This window comes from Schistocerca nitens, chromosome 6 (genome assembly GCF_023898315.1).
Source record: "Schistocerca nitens isolate TAMUIC-IGC-003100 chromosome 6, iqSchNite1.1, whole genome shotgun sequence".
NCBI lineage: Eukaryota > Metazoa > Arthropoda > Insecta > Orthoptera > Acrididae > Schistocerca > Schistocerca nitens.
In genome coordinates this window covers 288,800,272-288,807,750 of record NC_064619.1, presented here as the reverse complement: position 1 = coordinate 288,807,750, position 7,479 = coordinate 288,800,272, and positions in this window count along the sequence as shown.

Sequence of the window (7,479 nt, the reverse complement as noted above, 5' to 3'; positions counted from 1 at the left end):
TGGGTCGCCAAACCACTCGATGCAACTGTCGAGAATGTTCTTCAAAGAAATCGCGAACACGTGTGGCCCATTGTCATCTACAAAAATTTCATCGCTGTTTTGGGAATATGAAGTCCATGAATAGCCTCCAAGTAGCCGAACATAATCATTTATAGTCAATGAACATTTCAGTTCCATGAAAACACAGCCCACAAAATTACGGAGCCATAACCAGCTTGCACTGTGAATTATTGACAACTTGGGTCCATGGCTTCGTGAGGTCTGCGTCACACTCAAACCTCGCTATCATCTCTTACCAAGTGACGAGGCCACTGTTCTCCAGTCGTCTGCGGTCCAACCGGTATGATCACTGGCCCAGGAGAGGCACTGCAGGTGACGACGTGCTGTTAGCAAAGGTACTCGCGTCGGTCGTCCGCTGCCTTAGCCCTTTAATGCCAGATTTCGCCGCACTGTTCTCGTACGTCCCACATTGATTCCTGCGGTTATTTCACGCAATGTTGCTTGTCTGTTAGCACTGACAACTCTACGCAAACGCTGATGGTATCGGTGATTGAGTGATGGCCTCCGGATACTATGTTGTTCTTGGTGAGAGGTAGCGCCTGAAATTTGATATTCTCGGCACGGTCGTGACACTGTGGCTCTCGAAATATTGAACTCCGTAACGATTTCCGAAATGGAATCCCCCATGCGTCCAGCTCCAACTACAGCGTTCAGCGTCTGTTCATTCACGTCGTGCGGCCACAGACACGTCAGAAACTTTTTCACCTGAGTAAAAGTGACAGCTAGACCAATGCACTGTCTTTTTATGCCTCGTGGACGCGATACTACGTCCATTAGTATGCGTTCATATCGCTATCCCACTACTTTTTTCATCTCAGTGTAGTTCATAGCACACTTGTCGCTCTCGTGCGTTCCTGAACTTCCACTTACCTCCATAGAAATCCCTATAACCGATACGATCTCGGTGCATAAAATCGGAAACAGAGTTCTTATGTTGCACCATGTAGTGAGTCTTACATTCCGTATCTATATAACTTATCCTCCCATCTGTCTTCACTGACACTAACACCTCCGTTTACGCAACAATATCCGTAAACTTGACTCCTAGGAACCTTTGTTTCCTCTCTGTTTTCAGATGTTCAAATGTGTGTGCATTCCTAAGGGACGAAACTGCTTAGGTTCTGGCCCCAGACTTACACACTACTTAAACTAACTTAAACTAACTTAAACTAACTTAAACTAACTTAAAGTAACTTAAAGTAACTTAAAGTAACTTAAAGTAACTTAAAGTAACTTAAAGTAACTTAAAGTAACTTAAACTAATAACAATACACCACCCATGCCCGAGAGAGGACTCGAACCTCTGGCGGTAGGGGCCGCACAGTCCGTGACATGACGCCTCAAACCGCGCGGTCACTCCGTGTGGCCTATGTTTTCTATTCTCGATACACTGCAGCACCTATACCGACATATTCCACCACCCCTGTATCTACACCTAATTTCCATATCCTATCCCAGTGAAACTTCACCTGTATCCCCCATCCCCCAAAAAACGAAATATCACCCAAAATAATTAAATGCGTCCCTATATTTATTTATCCTACCAGGGCTCCTTCTTTTTTCTACATCTTTCTTTAACTCTTTCCTATCCATATTTTGACCCTGACAACGTCCCAAACCCACGCTCTCATTCTGTTTTTTACCATCCACCTCACCACTTACCCTTATTGCCCCAGTTTACAGCCTACCTACCTTTTATAGACATAAGGTAAGGTTGGACTAAGTGAATCATTTCAAATTTTTGGGACCCAATCGGGTGCTAATTATTTTATTACACATGTTAAATTGCATGGAGAATAGATCATAGCTACAAGTTTTGTATAATGATGGCACATTGCTTCCAAACCTACTCTTCTTCATTATGGGCAAAAAAATATTGAATGTTGAAACAACGGGGAAATTAAAAATCTGTGGGTCTGTTTGAATAGTAAATGGGACTATGTGAACCATTGTCACCTGTCATACAATTACATAATATATGGAAGATTACACTTCCAGTAGTTGTTACACGCATTTCCCACAGTGGAATTGTTTACGACCTTCAGCTCCCACACAAATTTAGTGATACAACAAACTGCACTTAAAACACCAGATCCATTCCCCTTTCTTCACAGATCCAGGATCGTAATATTTGAAGCTGCAAAAACCACAAGCTACGTTTTCTTCCTCAGACTCATCTTCTTCATTTCAAAGTTTCTTTTGAACATCCAGTGCATTTCTGCAGCGCTTGGTCTTCTTCCTTTGGGAGTTTTCCCTCTCATAAGACTGAGAGGAATTGATGAAATCAGATGGCAAGCTGAATTTTTCTCTTTCTCCCACGTGTGGTATCTGTAGTTTTCTTTGGAGTTAGCAAAATATAATAAAATGATGAAGATGACGTTGATTAGTGCTGACTTTCCGAATGTATTGGAGGATTAGGAGGAGTCGCAGGGCCGGGGTTTACTTCGGATTCTGTGGTAACAGAACGGGATACATCATTCAGGAACGTAGGCGAAGGAATGAATTTGTGCGATCGTATTTTTTGGGACCGAAAGGGGAAAATTCTTCTACACTTAAATCCCTTCACAGCATTTCCTACACTAGCTCCACGCCTCCAGGCGATATCGAAAACTTTTCCAAAAATGAATTTTGGAATGTAGGCTGACAGATTATTGTCCATAAATGAATTTGCTTATTGGTGGTAATACCCTTTTAATGGCCTGAATACAGTTCTCTCCAGAGGCTGCAAAATGTGCGTAGTACGTGATGGCAGACACACCAGTTCAATGTGATTCTTCACACAATATACCAGGAATGGAAGAGGAAGGTGTGAATTGTGACCGTCTAAAAGTAAAAGACATCTACATTGTGAACGGTGCTTGTTGAAGTGTTGAAGCCAACTCAAAAACAAATCTTCGTTTATGTAGCCCGAATCTGACATAGACGTTTGAGTGCCTGGAGGGTTTCTCAGCTTGTATTCATCTCGCATTCCTTTGCCTTTGAAGGTGATTAATGGTGGAATATGTCCCACTGGCATTACAGGCAGCAAAGACTGTCATATTCCCTCCCCCTCCCCCTCTCCCCTCCAAACTTGTTAGTGCAACAACTTCTCTTTTTGCTTTTTCCCCCCACATTTTCAGGCCTATTGTTCATGGGAAATGCCGGCCGGGGTGGCCGAGTGGCTCTAGGCGCTACAGTGTGGAACCGTGCGACCGCTACGGTCGCAGGTTCGAATCCTGCCTCGGGCATGGATGTGTGTGATGTCCTTAGGTTAGTTACCTTTAAGTAGTTCTAAGTTATAGGGGACTGATGACCTTAGAAGTTAAGTCCATAGTGCTCAGAGCCATATGAACCATTTGCTTCATGGGAAATCCGCTATTTTGTAGTTTATTTCGCAAATCAAATTCTTGTAAGATAGATTTCATAATGTTGTAAAAATTATTAACTGCTTCATTTAATCCAAGGCTCGAGCTTTAGAAGGTGCCTCAGTGTTTCTTAATGAAGTATCTTCCGTATGTAGTTTCATGAAAGCCACTTTCGTATCTTCTTCCCACTGAACCACAATATCAATGATTTTGGCATACTGGTACACTTCTCTTCTATTGCGGGGTGAAGTATGTCCAGAACTACGGTTAGATAAACTCTTCACTCTTTCGATCAAATCAGTTTCTTGTTCTGCTGATAACGTGGTTGGATGGCCCATTTTTCTTCTTCTCTGAATGGTCATTTGAGGCGTATGATTCTTTTCCATTCCTCGAAGGAAACGATTTTCTTGAACCTGTCTACAGAGCATCGCAAATGGCACATTAATAATGTCCAGTTGCAGCGCGTACGTTTACAAGTCCATGTAAAACACTGGTTATAGCGCTTGCCATAGAGTCTTCTGACCATGGTAAACATGATAAAAGGAAAATTAAAAGTTATTTTTATAATTACTAAATTAGTATCTCTTGCTAATTAGAATATGACTGAATTATTGTTGTAAGTTATAATAATTAGGCAACATGAACACTTTAATAAAGGAGAGATAATACATATTGTATTCCGATTCAGAAAGCCAACAGATACTGATTCTCATAGACCCATTGCTTTACTACTTTTAAAGTACAAGCAATTGATCAGATTAGCGACAGGTGATGCTAGCTGTTCTGTTGACCGACGTGATGGATCGTATACAACAGGAAATCAAAAAATTTATAACTAGCATTCATGTATTTATATACTAGAACTTATTTCAAACTGACTTGATGTTTCACGGCGGATTTTTGTAAGCAGTGCTGTCTCATCTCTTCTATTTCCTTCTGGGTGATTGCTGTCTGGGTTACATATATTTGGAAAACGCTTCTTGCCTCTTGTGCCCGACTTGTCTAGCAAAGATTCTGTAACATAATGGCGCCCGAGCTGCGCACGCGGGCTGCGCAGTAACGTATTACCTTATTTCCAACCACAGAGCCGTGTGATTTAGGAAGCTCCATCTTACCCTACTCTCCAATGCTACACGATGCCTAATCTTACCTCCCTTAACTATAATTCCCCAGTGTCGATCCTTCGAGTTTTAGCCAATATTCAGTGCTTTACTTTAAAATCACCACCTGCATAAGCCATCTGCATACTTACACCTTTGTACGTGTGTATATGGCGGATAAACAGAGCAGCATGACTTGGGAAAGGGGAGTGGAGACCTTTGAGGCCATGTTACTAACATGGTGACCCGCCCCTACAACCGAGCTTCTAGCCCACGCCTTGGAGGTAGCGCTCGACTCGCTCTTGTACTTCGAATGCTGGTTGTGGATGAAATTTTCGCTACCAGTATTTGGCCTTCAGTGGGAGAAGAAATGGTGGTGTAAAGTCTATGATTACCAATCTTCACGGCAATGTCCTGAATTAAATTCCAAAGCACTCCATAATGTTTCATGAAATGAGGACATGTAGCACTTTTGATTATAATCTGTTCTTTAGTCGGCTACGTTAAGCTCGGAGACCGCTTTAGTGCCATTCGAGAGAAGAAGGCTATTTACCGTCACTGGAATCCGCCCTTTCTCTTCTCCCATCATCATCACTGAACACAAATATGTCGCTACACTAACAACCATCAATTACACTCACATAATCCACAAATACACAAACGAAACAAATATACATATCCACAGGAAAGGAGCCAGCGTGCGCGGAGGAATAACACCCTTTCCAACAGACGACTGAACCCACCCCGACGGATTTCCGAGCTTATAATACTACGTGATATTTACGTCTTTATCAACATGGCGGCCATTTTGGAAGCCGTATTCTTGGATGCAACTCGTAATTTTCATATAAAATGGCTGTCACGTACATATCAAGAAGACTGAGAATTACCCAAGAAAAACCGTGGTGGCTTTCGTGTCAGCATAGCTTTCTCATTCTCGAGTTATATTGCATTTAGGGGAAGAACAAAGCAAATGCTGGTGACAACACATGAAGGCTACAGGATGTGTTGGACGTTTTGTCCAGGTTATTGAAAAATTGCTGCTATCTGTTTCGTGAATTCCGCATGGACCTCAACCCACACATGTAAAGGATACAACAGCAAGTATCAAAAATCGGCTCATTTAGATATGTAAGGTTTGTGATCTTCACTGTATACACAATCGCCTTCAAATGTCCCCTCAGTTAGAAAACCAATGGATTTAAATTGGGGCAAAGTGGCTTCTGTTTCCCCAGACCTATATTTCCAATCTATCTTAATGGAAAATGGATGCCGAAATACGTTAGAACAACTAGCCCATAGGTAGATGGGGCACCATCGTGCTGAAAGACAGTTACAAATATTCTGTCTTTAGCCAGAAGCGTCGGTAGCGCATCTTCGTCTAATAACTGTAGATAATGGGCTGCTGTCAATGTACCCTGAATGCAGAAAGTCCCAACAATACGACAACCATACATGTCACACGAAACCATCACATTTGATGCGGCAGCTATCTTCGATGGATACATCACAGAGGAAACAAAGATTTTCGTCCAGCTTTGATGTCACCCATACTACAAATGGAACCCAAACGATATGGATTGTCCTTGACGAGTTGTTGTAACATTTGGATTCTGTACGTGTGCCAATAATGTGTGGCCAAAAGTCTCAGTACTGATGTGCAGCTGGCTCCAGTCTCATGTGAGATGCGTTGAGTACTACGCTCTGACCTCTGACCTCTTACTGAACGACGTCAGTTAGGCTATAACAGAGTTTTGCAATATTTCGCAAGAAATTTTACCACCGCACTGCGGGTAATAGGGTAATAGGTGGTCTGTATAGGTGCTGTTAGTTGAAATACTATGCAATAACAAGGGTGCACCTTTCTTCTGGTATAAGGATAATCTCAAGGCGTTCTGCTTGTCAACTCTCTTCTTATACCAGGACGATCTCAATGCGTTCTGCTTATGTTAACCTCATCTGCTTTGTCACCTGTACGGAAGGAACACCATTGATAATTGTACAATGAAGAAAGCTATGCTCAAATGAAAGGCATCCTTCTTGTTTGTGTGTAATTTTCTGTCTGTCAGATATGTCACATAACTCACTTTACATTAACCCACGTCGAAATAGGGGCCACAGTGGTAACGTATTATCACGGATGTCCTCACTCTTCCACCTCACGCTACTTGACATTAAATTTCTGTTTATCCATTAGCTTTTGTTTTAAAAAAGTGGTTATACGCAAATGGAACACACTATATATTAATTTTGCTTTAATTTACTTTTATTACAAATAAATGAATTTAACAGCTTTGTTTTCTGCCATCAGCGAAAACCATCTTTTACTGATTTTAAAAACATATGTAAATAAATTGGGTTTTCTGGAAGTATTTCCCTGATTGTAAACATTCATATGACATTAAATATGACACATAGAAAAATACTTTTTATTTTGAATTGCATGTGACATATCCAAGTTTTTGTATACACACATATTTACTCTTACTTTGTTTGTTCCAGGCCCAGTAATGTAACAACAGCGGAATCGGATAACATTTGCAAAAAACATGTACTCAAACTCCTGATCTGAATGCAATTTGTTTGCAAATGGTGTCCGATTCCGCTGTTACATTACTGGGTCCTGTAATAAATAAAGTAACAATAAGTATATATCTAGACAAAATCATAAATATTTCACCTGCAATTCAAGATAAAAAGTATTTGTCTATGTTTCATATTTTATGCCTTAGGAATATTTGTAATCAGGGAAATACTTTTTGGACACCCAGTATTGTTTCAACTTAATGAGATGGATGAAACAATAAAGAAAAAAATATATAAGCAGGAAGCTTTCATTGCTTTGTTGCATAATGTTAATTACGTTAAGTGGTAGTCTGTGTTTATTATATTGTGGATAGGATTCTTCTGTTCTACGATCAACTCCTTAACACTGAGACCTAAATCCAGTGTAACTGATTTGGATAATAATCAAA